Source organism: Dasypus novemcinctus, chromosome X (assembly GCF_030445035.2).
Source record: "Dasypus novemcinctus isolate mDasNov1 chromosome X, mDasNov1.1.hap2, whole genome shotgun sequence".
NCBI lineage: Eukaryota > Metazoa > Chordata > Mammalia > Cingulata > Dasypodidae > Dasypus > Dasypus novemcinctus.
Window position 1 is genome coordinate 91,676,813 of NC_080704.1, and position 21,179 is coordinate 91,697,991.

General features: G+C 36.7%; 1 non-coding gene across 1 annotated transcript; it reads right to left on the bottom strand.

Moving 5' to 3' along the window:
• Positions 1 to 13,691: 13,691 nt before the first annotated feature.
• LOC111765637 (U6atac minor spliceosomal RNA) lies at positions 13,692 to 13,818 on the bottom strand. The gene has a single exon (XR_002797935.2). It is a non-coding gene; the product is annotated as a U6atac minor spliceosomal RNA (small nuclear RNA).
• Positions 13,819 to 21,179: the final 7,361 nt, after the last annotated feature.

Consider the following 21,179-nt stretch of genomic DNA (forward strand, 5'->3'; position numbering starts at 1 on the left):
TGTGCAGTCCTGATTCATGCAAGGAGTGCCCTGCCACACAGTGGTGCCCCCTGTGTAGGGGAACCCCACGCACAAGGAGTGCATCCTGTAAGGAGAGCCACCCAGAGCAAAAGAAAGTGCAGCCTTCTCAAGAATGGCGCCACACACATGGAGAGCTGACACAACAAGATGACACAACAAAAAGAAAATACAGATTCCCAGTACTGCTGATAAGGATAGAAGCGGTCACAGAAGAACACACAGAGAGCAGACAACTGGGGGGGGGGGGGGGAAGCAGAGAGAAATAAATTAAAAATAAATCTTAAAAAAAGAAGAGATCTACCACTGAATTTCATGTCCTCATTGTGTCAGTTTATCATCTCTAAGACTCTATTTTCCACTATAACAAATGTAAGTAATAATATCCACTCTATAAGATTATAAAGATTAAATAGAAAATACCTTGCCAAAAGCCTGGGGTATGTATTCAAGTGATTATTGCTGTTCTACTTGTTGCTATACTTTTTAGCTGAAGAAATAAAATTCAGAAGGATCTGGTTCATTATCAGGAGAAGTTGGGCACAGGGTTAAGTCATTCTAATGAGTACAAAGAAGAGAGGTTATATTATACATACCATAATTAATTTTCTAATATACATTAATCTAAACAAAGAATAATTTATTTTATTTTTTGGAAGTGAATAGAACTATGAATCCAGAACTACCTTTTTTCTTATATTCTGATGCGTCTCCTTGCATATATTCATAATTCAAATGCAAAACATTCCTTTGAGAATAATTCTGAGACAAAGTAATAGAGGAAAACATTGGTTATTTGATTTTGGGAATTGGGGTGAGATGATATGACAAACTTCAAAGAAATTACACTAATTACTTATTCTCTACTATTAAAAATGTCCCTTTCTAATTATTAATGCAAAATCATTTTATTTTACTTTATAAAATATGGAAACAAGTATAATATATGTTGATGTTTAATATATTTGGTCCCTTACCAATATTTTATTCAATCCATTTTATTTGAAACTGTATTTAAAAAGACTAACCACTCTGCTTCCACTTGAGAGGTGGCTTAGACTCCATGGGGCAGATGGATGGAACTGTCTTGGTTACAGTAGTAGATAGTCTGTTTTGTGGAATGGACATTGTCCATCATCATCCTTTTGTTCTGACTGAGTCTGATGAATTGTAGGGTATGTGTTGTCTCCACCATCATAGAAAGAGCCAGAAGATTTAAGTCTCTGGGATATATATTTAACTGGTAAAATGCTAATTATAGGTTGAAATAAAAGGGGTATAAGAACTATGTCTAAGAAAATTATAAATGTGTTCAACTCAGACACACTGGGGGGGCAGGTTATCCTATATTCCAAGGTAAGGACCATGGATGGGGTGCCAACTTCTGAGGTTGTCTGCACTGCCTATAAATTCCAGATGTCTCTTGGGCTCTCAGGAGTCTCCCTGTTTCAGGAATTACTATCCCAGTGTCTTCAAGATAGAGGAATGAACAAACATAAAAGGGGAATACAGATAGGAATTAAAGTAGACATATTGTATAGTGAAGGAAGAACTTGTAACATGATATAAAGACATTGGTCATCAGAGCTTCTGAGGGGAGGGAGAGGGAAGAAAAGGTATAATATGGGGCATATTTGGAATATTGGAATAGATCTGCATGACTTTGAAATGAGAGATACAGGCCATTATATATTTTGTCAAAACCTATAAAATTCTGCAGTACGAAGTGTAAACCATAATGTAAACTGTATACCATGGTTAGTAGCAACATTTCAATATGTGTTCATCAATTGTAAGAAATGTACCACACTAAAGAAAGAGGGTGTTAATGGGGAAAAGTGAGGGAGGGGGTGGTGATGAGGTATATTGTATTCTGCTAAATAGAGACAGGAACTGTAAATGCTATGCAAAGGCAGCTTTATTCAATTAAATGTACTTCAGGTTATATCAAATGATTTTAGTAATTGGGTAATCACAGGGGAACATAATTAATTAGAGATATAGGAAAGAATGAAAGTATATAGAAGCAATGACCAAATTTGGGAAAACACACCTGATCTTTTACAAGGCAGGGAAGTCCCTTTGGGGGCCACTCAGAGTCCCAATTGGAAAAACAGTCCCAGGCAGAACATGCGCTCCTGGGTGAGACTTCAACAAGCAGCCTAAAGGGTTCCCACTTTTATAAGAGATCAAATCTATGATCTCAGCATGGTCATGCAATTCATGATTTGCCAGTTCCCCCAAGAATAATAATGCCCATCTCCAGGAGAATGGCCAGTTTCCCTGAGGAGGAGCATCATGCCCCAAAGTGCTCTATTCTATACTTGGTACACTGAACACGAACATGAAAGCTTTTAGCTTTTAGTTTTAAAGGGGACACAAACAGGACATGCAAATGCCACACCTGATAACTTGTTCCTTTTAAACATTTGTTTAATGTTACATTTGGTTACTAGGTGAGGGATTTGCCTGCATAGCATAATTACAACATTTCAAAGGACAATGAACAAGTTAATCATTCACAGTTCTAGGTTAAAGCAACAGACACTATTGATTAGAAATCTTATGAATTCAGAATTCTTAATAATTTTCTAAGAGTACATTTTTCAGTCCCAAGAATTGGAAATTTATATATACAAAAGAAAAACAACAGACATGTTTTCCCAGTGCCTTAAGGAAAGATGAAAAGGAAAACAACCCTGACTTGTAAGGTACTGTACTCACAAGAGGTATCCATAATTTTTCAGAAGGCACTGTACTCACAACAGGTGCCCCTTATATTTAAGATCAATCATCAAAGGTACCATACTCTCAAAAGGTGCTTACAGGTTTAATTATTCTACATACTCATTTTGGACAAATATTACCTTAACACCAGTAATATTAGTAATAGACTGTAAGCAGAATGAGTAACACAAAGTAATCAAGCAACAATTTAATATAATACAGCACATGTAATAGCATTATCTATTAATGTTTTTTTTTTTCAGATTTAGCTTAAAATGGAAAACCAGTTACTAATAGGGTCATGGGCTGAAGTTCCAATATCTGTTATCTGAGATGCCATATGCTGCAGGGCTTGGGTGACATTTTAACAGTTTTGGATGCTTTTAATTTTTTGTGGACTTAAGATTCTTAATCAGGAAGGCTGCATGAACCAGTGCCATGATCAAAATGACCTCATTTTCCCCATTTTGTATCATTTGAGGAACAGGCAACAACAAATTATTATTACTTTCACTTTTGGGCTGTGGGGTGGCTGGCACTTTAACTCATAATCTCAGTGCCTGCATTAGTCCTGCTTTTAGCACCTTAAATGAAGCTGCAGCCACAGCCCTCAGCACTGAATTTAAACTTAGACCATTTTTTAAGATCTGGTTACAAGAGTCCAACTACAATGTCTGCAGCACTGTAAGCATACCTTGCACCTTCTGAGAGCAGAAGACCAATGTCACAATTGTTGGAATGAGCATGAAGGAGACTCGTGGATAATGTCCACAAGCTGTTGGCAAGTAACAAGCACCTGGAAGCAGCCATGATGTCCATTTTCCTGTGGTGTTTCTCTGCTGCTTCTTGGGTCTTGATAGAATGGCTCTGGATCTTTGCAAGGGCATCTGCCTCAACAGTCCTGAGAGAGATGTTAGAGAAGCAGGCAGATACATGACAGAAAGTTACCTGTCACTGCTGGCAGGTGTCCCAGATGTTCTTCCACAGATCTTTCCCTCACAGAGGGTAGCCCACAACAGCTCATTATTCCAGTCTTTTTTTTTCATATCTGCAATCCACCCCTGGATAGGGAAGACAGTCTTCAACAGAGCGTGGTATCTTGCACATAGATGCTATCATAAGGAACTATATTGTACTTTGGCCCCTTTCCACAATTGAGACTAGAACCCAAGGAGTATTTGTTTAGAATCTTGCCTCAGCCATAAAGCCCACTCAAAGCCAATATTAGTGCTGGCCATATCCAATTTACAGGGTAAGTCAGGTTTCACCTTCCCTTACTGCTTAAGCCTGTGCCATTGATTTAAAAGCAGCCTGTTTGGGTTTATTTCTTAATTCCATGCACAACCTTTTTTTTTTTTTTGATTAACACATACAATGATTTTAATATTTGAGCTAAATGATGGATGAAGTGTTTTCTGTACCCCAACAATATTATAAACTCTGTTAATAAGAGAAAACATTGTACTTTATCAATTACAGCAGAGGGTATAGTTTTTGTTTTACTCAACTAAACAGCATTTAAGATTTTGATGCCCAGCCTGGATTTTGTAGCTTGTCCCAATTGTTTGCCCATCTAGGCTCTTAAGATAAGATACCATAGTCTTTGAAGCTTCTTTTAATTCTGAAAAAAGAATTATTGGTTATCATAATAACAATATGTAACAAAATAGGGTTACAGCACAGGTTTCTTCGATTGCAGCTAGATATTTTTGCCACCAGACCAGGAGAGATGGATGGGTTATGCATACAGTCTTGGGCGGGCACTGCAAAATCCACTATTGATCTTCGCACATTATGGTGAATGCAGGCTGGCTTGACTTGCCTAAGGAGATACCAAAGAAAACCTTAACAAGTTTTAAAACAAAGGATAGTGATATTGTTGTTGAAGTTGAGAGAGGTTCAATTATCTGTGTATAGAAAAGCCAGAACTCTGTAATAATTTTGGGAAGGAGAAAGGATTTATTTATGACCAGCTGGGCTCAGAGTTTCTCATTCAAAATCTGAGCCTCAAACAAGATTTTTTGAGTTCCTTTTATACAGAGAAAGGACCAAATGGTTCTTTGTTTCAGTGCTCAGTAGGAGTGAATTAGCATATATCTTCCACATCCTAGGTAAACTTTTAGCATGGACTTCATAGTTTCTAGATAAGCTTTTAGCACATTTGGTTTGAATTTTCCCTGAATATCTAAAGTTTATGGAGTTTGCATTGCTAAACTGTTTCTCCAGGATGGGAGTTGTTGTCATGGTTACCAAGGGCAAGGCTGCAGTTCTCACTATCCCAAAGGCACCACTCAGAAATCATATAGCTCAGGTTATCTATGAAAATATGAACAGCCACCACTCACAGCCTACATCAACATGACTGGATATTAATTTTTTGCCACAAACTAGCTATACTTGGATTGTTGCATACAACAGTGGTGTTACTTTAATGTATGATCATTTGCTGTTATGCAACACCCCTGGCAGCCTTCAATGGTCCCTCTAGTTGTACAGCCATAGAGCTGCTTCCTTAGCAGAGGTGAGGCAACTCAGATGAATATGAGTTAATCATTTGCTTTTTGATTTCCAGACAACGTGGTTGTTTCTGTGACACATAGCTTTAAAAAAATAATTAAAACCATGATTAACAAGATTATACTTTTATCTACTATTATGCCAAAACATTGTTAAATTTCCAGGAATAATATCCTTTTAACTTTAACCTTCCTCATCCTGTTCTGTGAAGAAAAATAAACTATAAGTTTAGCCAAAAACAATTTTTTTCTTGGCCATTTGAATAGAGCTCTTCTCAGAATTTGCACTTATCAATTTATTATTACCACCCAGAGGTATCAGAGTAGACACTGAGGACACTAAACAAATAGCCAAACTCTTCCTCTGTTTTTCCATAGATTGGATACTTCAGAAGTTACAGCTTATCTGAGATTTAACCTTCCCACGCAAAAGTTTGTGATTTAACTGCTTCTTCTATCACATTCCAACCATTTTAGTTTTTACCTGCTTCCCTTTGTCAAATAAGGAATAGAATTTAGTGCTGAAATTGCATTGACTTAGTCCTTCTTGGGCATCCTTCCACTGCCCATAGGACTGGCCTAAACTGGTTTCCTCCACTGCTGTCCAACCCGGGAGTGGGAGACTGAGGCAGCAGGCCGCCAGGTTACACCAATCAATAATTTTTTCTTTACGTGAAAATTAACCTAATCTTTGTTTTGTTTTGTTTTTTTATGGCTGACAAAAGGTTTAAACTGGGAAATTACAGGGCAAACTGATTCTTAATTCCCTAGCCTAGTAGATAGGTTTAATTTGCCATACCTAGTCTTGCCTTTAAAGCTCTTGCAAAGAGGAGGCCCTTTCCCAATTGTTTCTATAATCAGATTTCTATGACTTTTTCATCCTGCTTAGTTTAATTTGAGCTTTAAGAATATTTATAAATATAACTGCATATTTAATTTTTAACAATTTGAATAGACCTCTTTTAAGAATTTTTATTTGTTAATTTGATATTATCCTGATATATGAAGACATACACTGAGCATTTTTTTTTAAATGGGCAGACACAAACACAACTCATTGATATTCTTATAATTTGCATTATTTATATACTGTTTAGCTTAATTAATTAGGGGTCCAGAAATACATATTATTTATATAACTGCATATTTAACCTCAACAATTTGAGCAAATAGGCCGATATAAATAGTTTGAGACAAAAACATAACTTTAATTACTTTAAACTTCTAATCTTTACAAAACAAGTGTGACTGCAAACGTTTCAAAGACTCTTGAAACTTTCCTTAATTTGCACTATGTCCATGCAGTTTACCACAAGAATTTTCCTTCTTACTTAATGGATTGTAATAACCAAAATGTTTTCAATGCCTTAGCAACATTTTGTTTTAGAACTTTATATTTTACTTTGAAATTAGCAGAATTTTGGATAGGCAACAAGATTAATTTTATATATATATATTTACTGAGGCTATTTGAAGCCTCAGGGAGACAGACTGCTTTATCTCATGAATTGCCACTCTTAGGAACACTGACCATTAAGACAGGAGACTTCTCCCCCTCCGCCCCCCTTTTGATTTTGGAGATAATAAAACTCCAGTGGTCATTTAATCTTATTCCATTAGGCAGCAATTTATTTAGTTTACACTTGAATTCATGAGAGAAAGGGTTACTAATACCAGGAGAGGAGACAGTGATGTCCCAGCTCTTCTCTGGCCTATCGCCGCAGAAGCTATTATGAAATAACCATAGGCAAAGGCAAGGGGTGAGGTTAGCCTTGAAGTAATCATAAACTAAGGAAAGGTAAAGTTTAGAGTTTACACTTAATAATTTCAAGCTAAATTCACCTTGCTATAATTTCAGTTATTACCTTTCCACTGTTTTATAATATAAATGCATTTATAAATGATTTTAATGACAAAGTCATCTTCTGTTTCTTTAACAATAAAAACACATTCCATATATCCCACATACTAAGTTACCAGACAAACTTCTTACAACATATAATTGCCATTAATACTAAACAAGCTTGTTAAAATAATGAACTTTTTTTCACTTTAAATACTTAGTAGCATGTAATACCAGAAACAGTTTCTTTGGAAGCAAGTTGGCAGGGGAGGCTGGCTGCCAAATAAATTTGTTATAAAATTACTTTTTATTATTATTATTATCAATTCAGTTTTTGTTTAATAATGACTTTCTGCAATTTGCCATTTAAATACCTTAATTTAAACAATGGTTTATAAATCCTTTATAATTATTTATACCTTTAAGACAAATTTTACCTTCACAGAACACATTCTCTTACTTAAAGTTACTACAATACCTTCTAAGAACCTGGGCAGAATGCAAACGTATTTTGGCTTTGACACCCTAAGGAGGGAACTTTACTGCATTTATTCTGATTCTGCTTTTCACCCCCTTCACTTCCCCCCCTTCCAGGCAGTCGGGTGCACAACAAACAGGAATGCCGCTTATGAATAGAAGGGTGGACTCACTGGAAAGGGGCAAGCCGCTCCCCCCTTTCCAGCTTTCAGCCAAAATGGGCAGACAGAACCTACTCAAATTTGGCAACTCTCCCGGGGACCCAGCCACCCTGACTGGGACATCCCCAACAAACTTGGGTGCGTGGCGCGGACACAGATGGCCTCCAAGCCCCGGCAAAGGGCCAGACCAGAGACAAGACAGCAGAGCATACACAAACATCTAGACTCCGCAAACATCTAGACCCCTCAGCTTTTGTCCCAGAATCATTTCACCCCCTTGCCAATGTCAAGGGAGGGCTGGGCTCCAGCTCAGCTGTAATTCTACTTTACGTAAGGACACAACTCCAACACTAGCATTGAGCTGACACAGACAGAAGCACAAAGGTTACTAATATGACCCACAAGTTTATATATTTATTTTCACCATGGCTGCCCCCACAGCCATCACAAACCTCAGAACACTTAACATTTGGTATAAAGCGAATTCATTCACAAATTAGCACCATAACAAAAGATTTCAGCTAGACTTTTTCCACTGTTTAAACTTGACACCCAGACCAAGCTCCACCAGAAAAGCTGATCCATTTTCCTGTAACCAAGTTTTGTTTTTCTTAATCTAGACCAATTTCCAGGACATTAGGACTCGAACCTATAAATAGCCCTTCCTATTAAAATCGAGACTCCACTCCTTTAGTGGATATAAGACCAGTACCAGATTCTAACATGCAGTTAGACAAACCCGAAACACCAGGGCTTTTCCCCAGTTTTTCTCCTTTTCTCAAGCCTAGAGAGAACGGCTTCCCCCCAACCTTCTGGGGCTACTAGGGTTCTCTCAGGAGGTGATCAGCCTCCCCTTCCTAGCAATTAAAGCTAGGGCCTTCCAGACTGTGCTCACCCGGGGAGTCTTACCTTCTTCCATGTTCGGAGTTCTTTTTCGTTCCCAGAATCTTTCTCTTCAGACCTTCCATTGCCCTCGATTTTTGTCGGGAAGATTCTGGTGGAGCCCACATCTTTTCTGGATTAAATTTAATCCAGGGGTGCCCAGATTTGGGGTTCACCCGAGTCCTCCCGGCTTCCTTGGGGATTTGGAAGGGGCAGCAAAATGCTACCGTCTCTGGCCTTCGTTTGTTGTCCCACCAGAGTCACCAAAAATGTTGTAGAATTTGAGAGAAGTTCAATTATTTGAGTATAGAGAGGCCAGGACTCAGGAATGATTTTGAGAAGGAAAAATGGTTTATTGACGGCTGGCCCGACTTGGGAGCTTTCTGTTTGAATCCCGAGCCCTGAACAAGATTTTCAAACATTTTTTATACAGAGAGGAAAGGCCAAATGGTTCCTTTGTTTCAGTTTTCAATAGGCTTCAATTAGCATATATATCTTCCACATCTTAGGTAAGCTTTTAGCATGGACTCCAGATATTCTAGATAAGCTTTTAGCATATTTGGTTTTTGCATTTCCCCTGAATATTTAAAGTTTATAGCCCTTGCATTGTTAAACTGTTTCCTGGGACTGGAGCCTGTTGCCATTGTCCCTAAGGGCAGGACTGCAGCCTCTTACCGTTCCACACCCACAGCCTTCAGCTTAGGTTATCTCTGAAGAAACAAAGAGCCTTCCACCCATAGCCCACATCAGTATCTCAGTTTTCCCTGATATGCATTAGGAATTAGGTAAACCCCCTTCCCCATGTCTGGGGGCAGGGCACTTTCCCACAGGTTAAACAAAGGAATCCCATAGAGACAGAAGTAAAGGGAGATAGAGATCTTTTCCATCTGCATATCAGAGGGAAAGGGAGATTTTACTACCTCTACCTGCATATCAGAGGAAAACAGAAACCTTCACTATGTACATATCAGAGGGAAATAGAGAAACCCTTTAAATCCCTACAGATCAAAAGAAGCATCTGCTCCTGCAGCATTCTAAGAGACCATAATCTCCCTAGTATTTATCAGGAAAATTTTCACCTCTAAAGCTTCATATTGGCCCCTGACCTCACTTGGACCCTCAAACCCCTCCCACTATCATTTCTCTGCCTAGGAAAGTCCTATATAAATTCAAATCCCCCCCTTCCAGGAGTGGACTGAAGTCTCTCTTCAGACCCCAACCATGCTGATGGGGGGTATGAAGTCTGTTCTTCAGACTCCCTCCATTGGGAGAGCTTCTTAATAAAAACATTTTCTGCCTGTCATCAATCAGTCTCTGTGTCCTAGTGAACACCATTTTTCTCCAACAAACACCTTGATAAAAATTATGATCACAATAAAAAGTGACTAAAACTTAAAACATTGTCAAAATAACATCCCCTTCAAACTTTTCTACAGTTTACACAAGCATTACAGGCTCTCAGTTTTGTGATCTATTTTTACTTACCAGCTTACAAAAACCATTAGCATTTTTCTTTTCTCTTACTTTTATAGTGTTGCCCAGTTCAAAAAGTTAACTAAACTTTAAAAGCACTAATTTTATCAATTTGGCTATACAGGCTCAATTAGAATTATGGAAACAAAACAGAAAACATTAATGTTGCTAAATTTCTCAACTACTCCAGAAATTTAATTATATCTTCCCACAGTCACATTATTGCTGATCCTTCCATTACCTGGGAGTGTGAGAAGTCACTAGGCCACAGCAACATCAGAGGCATTCTGATAATGTAATTGTACCTGAATCTTCCCAACTACATTGAAATGTTTTGCTAAATAAAGGGTTAACAAAAATGGAAGCTTAAGATCTAATCAATCTTGCCAGCTACACCAAAATGTTTTGCTAAGGAATAGGAAGAAACTTTAAATGCTGTATAAAATCAGCTTTATTCAATTAAATGAGTTTCAGGTTATATCAAATGATTGTAATAATTGGGTAATCATAGTAGAAAATAATTTATTAGAGATATAGGAAAGAATGAAAGGTTTTGGAGATTTGGACCCGAAGGGGATTGGGAATGAAAGAAAGTGAAAGAAAGAAAAAAAAAGAACGAGAGAGCTGGGATCAGGGGGTCTGCGAGTAATAATTCCTCAGACAACTTTATTGTTTACAGGGGGCTCTCTATATACCCCAATGTATGTGACAAGGAGCAGGAATACGTAGCCTACATGCCAATAAGCATAAACACATAGTGTACATGACATCAAGCAGCAACACCTATTAACTATCAGCATTACCCATAGTGTAAGGAATTTAAAAAAAAATCTCATCTCAAAGTGCAAAGTCTAAGTGTTCTATTCACTACAAAAGGTATGTGCTCATCTTTTCTTTCAGCCTTTAACAGCTTCATCCCATTTTCCAGGAACTCTTAATTACCACATTCCTTAGGTTGCAAGCATAGCCATGGAGACAGCACTAGCATGGAGACAGCACGTCTCTCCTTGAGAGGCCACTGTGCCTCAGTTTCCAACAGAAAGTATATACAAGTTCCCACCAAATTGGGGGAAAACACAACATCTGCTCTTTTTCAAGGCTGGGAAGTCTCTTTTGCAGTCACTTAGAGTCCCAAATGTGAAAACGGTCTGAGAGGAGCATCCCCTCGTAGGTGAGACTTCAACCAGCAGCCTAAAGGGTTCGCACTTTTGTAAAAGACCAAATCTATGATCCTAGTATTTTCATACAACTCATGATTTGTCAGCTCCCCCTGGAACAATAACACCCATCTCCAGAATGGCCAGTTCCCCTGAGGAGGGACATCATGCTCCAAAGTGCTCTATTCTATACTTGGTACATTGAACATGAACATGAAGGTTTTCAGCTTTTAGATTTACATGGGATACAAAAAGGATATGCAAATGCCACATCTGATAACTCGTTCCTTTTAAACATTTGTTTTTTGGTTACTAGGTGAGGGAGTTGCCTGCATTACAGCATTCCAAAGACAATGGACAATTTAATCATTCACAGTTCTAGGCTACATCAGCAGACACTGTTGATTAGAAAGCTTATGCAATCACAATTCTTAATTTTCTTAGAGTACATCATATGGTAATCCCCTATATTTTTCAATGAGATATTTATGTAATGTAGAGTTTCTTTAAATATAGTAGTAATAAAAAATATACTGTAAAATAAAATGAAATAAAAGAAAATAAAATTACTAACCCATCACTAATATGGAAAAATATGTCTCAGAAAAAAGGAAAATAATCTCTTTCTTACATCAATTGCAAAAGATTCATAAGCTTTCAAAGTAAAGAGAAAAAATAATCAAATCAAATTAACATGCTTAACCCATAATATAAATTTTTCTCAATTTCTTCTATGTTTTCATTTCAGCATGTACTAGCATATATAATATATTTATAAATTTAATATTGGATCCAATGATATTTTTAATATCCTTTTCCATTATTTTTCTAAAACTTTTTCTACTTTCCTAAGGAAAAAACGTATTCATTTAAAAGATATTCTGTTCAAATGGTTTTCCAGAGAGATGCCATATTTGAGCCACATATAAATCAAACAACCTACTACTTAAAGAGTTTATAAATATTAAGGAAGCTCCATTTTGTGAAAATTCCTTGTTTAATTTTAACTCTGCATACATTTTTTCATAAAGATAAAACAGCAGAAATCCCTTGGTTGTTTCAAAAGTCATCATTGTAACACTGTAATAATCTTACGCTGATGTAGGCTATGGGTGGGAGGTTATTTATCTCATGGTAGATAACCTGAGTTGGGCATGTGGGACTGTGAGAAGTTGCAGCCCTGCCCTTGGTAACCATGCCAATGACTCTAGTCATGGGAAACAATTTAACAATGCAAACTCTCTATAGATACCAATCAATCCAGAGAGACTGATAATAGTGATGCCAAAGCTTAAATAAACTTAAACTTGGCCTTAAAATGAAAATAAAATATAGCCTGTGCATGAATTCAAAATTATCTAATTATGTACCCCAGTGTGCCTAGAAATCCAATTAAGTAATATAGGCCCTTTAGACTTTGAATGTTCAGAAAGGATATGTATTCAAGGTTGCATCTAAAAGGAATGTGGGTGATATGCTAACTCAAAACCTATCTGGTACTCAGACAAACACTTAACTAACAAAGAAGATCATTTTCTTTCATAAAAGCATCATTTGTCACCCCATCCTGTATAAAAGGAACCTTTTTTTTTTTTTGGTGATTTACCATATAGGCCTTTTTTTTTATTGACTTTGTAATAATATTACATTAAAAATATATATATATGAGGTCCCATTCAACCCCATCACCCCCACCCCACCTCTCCCCCCCCAACAACACTCGTTCCCATCATCATGACACATCCATTGGATTTGGTAAGTACATCTTTGGGCACCTCTGCACCTCATAGTCAATGGTCCACATCATGGCCCATACTCTCCCCCATTCCATCCAGTGGGCCCTGTGAAGATTTACAATGTCTGGTGATTGCCCCTGAAGCACCATCCAGGGCAGCTCCATGTCCCAAAGACGCCTCCACCTCTCATCTCTTCCTGCCTTTCCGCATACCCATCAGCCACCATGTCTACTTTTCCCAATCCAATGCCACCTTTTCTATGTGGACATTGGATTGGTTGTGTCCATTGTACCTCTATGTCAAGAGGAGGCTCAGATTCCACATGGATGCTGGATGCAATCCTCCCACTTTCAGTTGTAATCACTCTAGGCTCCATGGTGTGGTGGTTGTCCTTCTTCAACTCCATCTTAGCTGAGTGTGGTGAGTCCAATAAATCAGATTGTAGGTGCTGGAGTCTGTTGAGGCTCAGGACCTGGCTATCACATTGTCAGTCCAGAGATTCAAATCCCCTAAATATATCTTAAACCCCAACACTAACTGCAACTCCAGCACATTAGCATGAAAGTCTTATGAAGAGAGATCCCGTCTGAGTCCAGATTCATCACACATAAACACCAGTTCCAAAGAGGGGCCATCTGACCTGGTAGTTAACCCCATCTGCCATGACCATAACTCCCATGGGTCTCTTTTGCCCTCAAAGGAAAAAACAGTGATTAGATGCGGCGAAGTAGGTGGCAATGCCTTAACCGTATGCGTGTTGTATAGGCCCGAGGGCCTCTTCCATCCTTGCCAAGGGGAGTGCTAACCTTCTCTCCTTTCATACAACACAAAAGGAACTTGAAAATCTTTTTCCAGGCTCAGGGGAGGGGGGTGGAACAGAGGAACAGAAAGCTCCTAAGTCTGGCCCACTGAAAATAAATCTTCTTCCTTCCCAAAATTATTCCTGAGTCTTGGTCTTTCTATATGCAAATAATTGAACCTCTCTCAATTTCTACAACAATGCTACTTTAAGGAAACTATTTTTGAGAGCCAAAAATAGAAAAATTTACTTAACAGATATTTAATATAATTTTCAATTTTAACCAACTGTTTTTAAAGAGCGCTGTTAGATTTATGAAAAAATTGCATTGAATGTACAGTTTTCATATATGCCTTCTGTCATCCCAGCAACCCACACAGAGTTTATTATTATTGACATCTTGTATTATTATGATATATTTGCTACAATTAATTAAACAATATTGATGCATTATTATTAACTAAAGTCCATAGTTTCCATTAAAGTTCACTCTTTGTAGTGCACAGGTCTATGGGTTTTGACAAATGCATAATGTCTTGTAACTACCATTATGGCATCATAAAGAACAGTGGCACTTTCTTAAAATATCTCCTCTGCTCCAAATATACATATTAACTATCCTCCCCTTCAACCTCATCCCCTTGCAACCACTCATTATTTTACTCTCCATATAGTTTTGTCTTTCCATAATGTCATATTGATGTGGGCTATGGGTAGGAGGCTCTTTGTCTTTTCAGAGATAACCTAAGCTGTCTGTGACTTGTGGGTGTGAGACAGTAAGAGGCTGTAGTCCTGCCCTTGGTGACCATGGCAATGACTGAAGTCCCAGGAAAGAGTTTAACAATGCAAGGTCCATAAACTTTAAATATTCAGGGGAAATGCAAACCAAATGTGCTATAAACTTATTTAGAATGTATGAAGTCCATGCTAAAAGCTTACCTAAGATGTGGAAGATATATATGCTAATTCAAGCCTATTGAGAACTGAAACAAAAGGATCATTTAACCATTCCTCACTGCATAAAAGAAACTTGAAAGTCTTGTTCCAGACTTGGGTTTGGAACAGGAAGCTCCCTAGTCTGGCCAGCCACCAATAAACCATTTTTCCTTCTCAAAATAATTCCTGAGTCTTGATCTCTCTATATGCAAATAATTGAACCTCTCTCAAATTCTACAACATTTTTGGCGGCTCATTCGAAATTGCAAACGAAGGCCAGAGATGGTAGCATTTTGCTGCCCCTCCCAAATCCCTGAGGAAGCTGGGAGGACTCTGGTGAACCCAAATCTGGGCACCCCTGGATTAAATATAATCCAGAAAAGATGTGGGCTCCACCAGAATCTTCCCGACAAAAATCAAGGGCAATGAAAGGTCTGAAGATAAAGATTCTGGAAATGAAAAAGAACTCTGAACATGGAAGAAGGTAAGACTCCCCGGGTGAGCACAGCCTGGAAAGCCCTAGCTTTAATTGCTAGGAAGGGGAGGCTGATCACCTCCCAAGAGAACCCTAGTAGCCCCAGAAAATTGGGGGGAAGCCATTTTCTCTAGGTCTGGAAAAAGGAGAAAAACTAGGAAAAAACCTTGTGTTTTGGGTTTGTCTAACTGCATGTTAGAATCTGGTACTGGTCTTATATCCACTGAAGGAGTGGAGGCTTGATTATAATAGGAAGGGTTGTTTATAGGTTCGAGTCCTAATGTCCTGGAAATTGGTCTGGATTTTTAAAAAAACTTGGTTACAGGAAAATGAATCGGATTTTCTAGTGAAGCTTGTCTGGATGTAAAGGTAAACAGTGAAAAAGGTCAACTGGAATCTTTTGTTATGGTACTGAATTGTGAATGAATTCACTTTATACCAGAAAAATAATAACTGAAATTATAACTGAGTAAATTTAGCCTGAAACTATTATTGTAAGTATAAATTCTAAACTAACCTTTCCTTCGTTTGTGGTTGCTTCAAGCCTGACCTCACCCCTTGTCTTTGCCTATGGTTATTTCATGATAGCTTCTGCCCCTACAGTCCAGAAAAGGCTGTAACATCCCTGTCTCCTGTCCTGGTATTAGTAACCCTGCTTTCTCTCATGAATTCAAGTGTAAACTAAACTGCTGCCTGGTGAAATTCTTAGCCCTTACATTTAGATGATCACTGGAGTTTTATTATCTCCAAGGACTGGAAAAAAAAAAAAAAACAAAAAAGGAACTCTCCTGCCTTTACTATCAGTGTTCCTAAGAGTGGCAATCCATGACAGAAACCAGTCTGTCTCCCTGAGTCTTCAAATAGCCTAAGTAAATATACATAAAATTAATCTTGTTGCTTATCTGAAATTTTGCTAAATTCAAAGTAAAATATAAAGTTCCGAAACAAAAAAAATGGTGCTAAAGCATTGGGAACATTTTGGTTACAAGCCATTAGTTAAGAAACAAAATTCTTGTGTAAAACTGCATGGTCATAGTGTGAAACTGCACAGTCATACTGCAAATTAAGAAAACTTTCAAGAGTCTTTAAAATGTTTTGCAGTCACACTTATTTTGTAAAAAATGGAAGTTTTAAGTAACTGAAATTATGTTTTTGTGTCAAACTATTCATGTCTGCCTATTTGCTCAAATTGTTGAGGTTAAATATGCAGTTATATAAGTAATATATATTTCTGGACCCCACATTAAGCTAAACAGTATATAAAATAATGCAAATTATAAGTAACATCAATAAGTTATGTTTCTGTGTCTAACTATATTTGTATCTGCCCATTTGCTCAGTGTATGTCTTCATACATCAGGATGATAGTATCAAATTAACAAGTGAGAATTCTTAAAAGAACTCAATTCAAATTTTTAAAAATTAAATATGCAGTTAATATGTGAATAAATATATTTGGAGCTCAAATTAGACTAAGGGGGATGAAAAAGTCATATAAAAGTCTGATTATAGAAACTATTGGGAAAGGGCCTCCTCTTTGTAAGAGCTTTAAAGGCAAGACTAGGTGTGGCAGATTAAACCTATCTATTAGGCTAGGGAATTAAGAATCAGTTTGCCCTGTAATTTCCCAGTTTAAACCTTTTGTCAGGCATAAAATGAAAAAAACAAAGATTAGATTAGTTTTCACATAAAGGAAGAAATTATTGATTAATGTAACCTGGCAGGCTACTGCCTCAGTCGCCCACTTCCAGCTTAAATGGCAACAAAGGAAACCTGCTTAAGCCAGTCCTATAGACAATAAAAAGATGCTCAAGAAAGAGCTAAGTCAATTCAAATTCAGCACTAAATTCCAGTCCTTATTTGACAAAGGGGAGAAGGTAAAAACTAAAAACTAAAAGAGTTGGAATGTGATAGAAGAAGCAGGTAAATCACAAATTTTTGCACACGAAAGTTAGATCTTCTCAGGTAGGCTGTAATTTCTGAAGTATCCAATCTATGGAGAAACAGAGGAAGAGGTTGTGTGCTAGGCTTAAGGGTATAAATTGTGTCATTTTTCTTTGTTCAGGGTGCCAGCCATGTTTTCTGGTTGTGTGCCCCTTCTTGCAAGATTGAGAATAAATTCTTTTCTTCTCCAAAATCAGGTGAGCCTTATTTTCTTCCAGAAGAAAATTTCTTTCCAAAAAAATAAAGGTAATAAGTGGCTCTGTTGACAAATTTCAGTAAGTTATAAAGAGGTCATAAAAACTATGGAGAGATCTTTCCTGGACTATGATTAAACAAATTAAGTAATTGTGTAATGTGTTTTGAAACCTGGTTATCAGTATGCTTTTAAAAATTACTCATTTTCATAACTTAAACAACAACAAAAAAGTTTTAGCTTCCTGTAAAAATAAAAAGAGAACATTCCTTGCATAAACTATAATGGTTTCAATTTTATTTAGCTTAAGTGTAATCTCCCATAGTTAACTTATAAACTAAATTAACATATATACAAAATCTTTAAAGTAATAAAAATTTAAGTTCACATTAATAAAATTAAGCTAAAAGAGATTGTAGATATGCTCTCTTAAATAAATAAAGTAAGTTTCTTTGGTTAGTAATTATAATTTACTAAATTTATTTAAATGTAAGGTAACTAGTCAATGTGGTTATAGTCAATTATAGAAAGTTTGTAAAACATCTTCCAAACTGAAAAATTTAAATAATTCTAGTTCTAGAAGTCATTGTTAAACAAAAACTTGCATTAGTATTGGCTGCAAAAAATAACTTCATGGTAATAAAACCTGTCTGAAGGCCACTGCAAGGTGCATATTTAAGTAAGTGGTGATAGAAATATATCTTGATTCTATTAGGAATCTTCTGTTTTCATTTTAACAATGAAAAATAGTTTTTTCCCTCTATTACTAAAGTAAAATACCTACTATTATCTTCATGGTAAAATTATATAAGTAAACAGTCATTTGATATATGATGTGTTGCATTAAATTGTTAAAAATATATATAAAAACAAAGAAAAAACTTTAACATTGTCAAAATCTTTTGTGCATTTGAACCAGGCCTTGAATACGTTACAGGTTGTCTCTCCATGTGAGTTATTGGTTAGGCTGGTCACTGACCCCTTAATTAAAAATATTTGTTATATCAGCCTCTGTTTCTGCTCCTGAAGTCAATGGAAACTACGTTGCAGTTTCAAGCTCTTGCAGCAACCAATGATAACCTGGTACTGCCAAGTGTACAATGGATATCGCCTCCAGACTGGCACTGTTCCATAGTGCCAGAGAGCACTACGCATCAGGCCAGTAGAATACTGGAAATTCTCTCTAGGATCAATGATGCTGGGACTTGCTCACTGCATGAAGAACATGCTAAGTGGAGCCATGATACCAGGATACTGTAAGTAAAACCTTAACACAATTGGCATTATGGCTTGCTCTCATGGAGAGATAACATGTAAAGTATTACAAACCTGGAACTTGAAAGTAATAATTGCAACTCTGAATCCTTATGCATTAAGTAATACATTAGTTAATATTAAGTGCTGTACTTTTATCCTGTACTAAATATATGCCTAATAATTATAATGTTATCTTTTCTATTTTGAATCAAGTGCAAAAGTATATTAGACATGTTAAATTCCTAGTAATTTCATTTTCTAAACAGTTAATAAACATGCCTATAGAATAAGGTGGCAGTCTCAGTCAGGCTCAGTCAACTTACTATTCTACTGTACTCTACTGTGTAGCAAAAAATGAGGCTTGCTTGCTAATAATGAGTCACCTATTAAACAAGTCAAAATTACCAGAAATTGTACAATTAAAACCAAAATGTAAAAAAAAAAAAAACCTTTATCTGTAGTTCTGATCACTCCCACAGCTAAAAACTAAGAAAATTCCCAACTTGGTGTCCTAATCCTGAATGAAACCAATTGCCCAAAGGGTGCCAGTTTACTAGGAGCATCTGACAAAGCACATGAGTGCCAATCATTAAACAGCTTGAAATGTGTCTTCAAACAAAGCTAAGTATCTATTGCAATTTCTCTCTAAAAATAATTTAGAAAAAGCTGTTCCCACCAGATTTTAAAAAGGAGTGCCATCTTTATAAGCACCTAACCTTGTCTACCTCTGTAATTCAATGTCCTCTTTTAAAAATGGGTATTCACTGGGTGAGCATCTTATTAACCATATGAAAACTTCATCCAACTTCATACAGAAGGCCAGATCCATCTTCCTCCAGTTAAAATGAAATAAAGTTTTACACCTTGTTAGGCAATTACTACAGCCCATGGCCATCAGGAAGCAGTTACAGAAAAGAGATCATCTCCTTTCAGCACCCTTTTAAGATTAAAGGTGTAAACTCTTTAAGGGTAAAAGAAAATTAATAGATGGATCTGGAGCCTGACTGAAAATCTATGTGGGTGTTGGAGGCCCTGGGATGACTGCAGGCGGGGGGGGCCTGCCCCAGAATTCTACTGTCCAGAATAAAAACTTCTGAACTTCTAAAAACAAAGTCCTGAATGCTACACTAAAGATTGATAAATAATCAATCAAAACAACAAACAACCATCCATCTCATATCTCCGACAATAATTATGCCAAAGCTTAGCAAGTTAAACTTTGGCAAAGGGGGAAAATGATGTGAGCTATGGGTGGGAGGCTCTTTGTCTTTTCAGAGATAACCTAAGCTGTCTGTGACTTGTGGGTGTGAGACAATAAGAGGCTGCAGGCCTGCCCTTGGTGACCATGGCAATGACTGAAGTCCCAGGAAACAGTTTAACAATGCAAGGTTCATAAACTTTAAATATTCAGGGGAAATGCAAACCAAATGTGCTATAAACTTATTTAGAATGTATGAAGTCCATGCTAAAAGCTTACCTAAGATGTGGAAGATATGTATGTTAATTCAAGCCTATTGAGAACTGAAACAAAAGGACCATTTAACCTTTCCTCTGTATAAAAGAAACTCGAAAGTCTAGTTCGGGGCTCGGGTTTGCAACAGGAAGCTCCCAAGTCCGGTCAGCCATCAATAAACAATTTTTCCTTCTAAAATCTTTCCCAAGTCGTGGCCTTTCTATACGCAAATAACTGGACCTTTCTCAAATTCTACAACAATATCATTAAAATCATACAGTATGTAGCCTTTTGGAATGGCCTTTTTCACTTAGGAAAATGTATTTAAGTTACCGCTGTGGTGTTTTCTAGTATAGAGCTCATTTATTTTTAATGCAGAATAATACTCCATTGTATGGATGTATCACAGTGTTGTATTTTTTTTAATCCATTCATCTATTAAATCACATCTTGATTGCTTCCCATTTTTTGGCAATATGAATAATGCTACTGAAAACATTTACATGCAGGTTTTTATAGGCACATAATTTTTTAAGTCACTTGGGTGAGTATCTAAGAACTTGATAATAGGATTTTATGGAAATCCTATGTTTAGTTTTTTAATAAACTGCTTTTTAATAAACTGGTATTATCATTGTTTTGGATTCTAATAGGTGTAAAGTGATATCACATGATATCATATGGTTGTTTTAATTTGCAATTCCAAAATGACTATGAAATTGTCAATTTTCATATGTCCTTTTACCACCTACATATCTTTTTTGGTGAGGTGTCTGTTCAGAACTTTTGCCTGTTTTCTAAGTGAACTGTTTGTTTTCTTTTGGTTGAACTATAAGAATTCTTTATATATATAACATATTAAATAGCAAACATTTTCTTCCTGTCTGTAGTGTGTATTTTCATTCCTTTAATTGATTCTCCTGCACAGAAATTTTTTTTTTAATTTAAATGAAGTCCAATTAACCAATTTTTTCTCTCATGGATCATGTTTTTGATGTTGTACCTAAAACTCATTGCCAAACCCTAGGAATTTCTCTTATGCTATGTTATAGAAATTTAATTGTTATTCCATTTTAAAGTTGTCTATGATACATTTTTAGTTTTTTTTTTATGTGAAAGTTGTAAGGTCTGT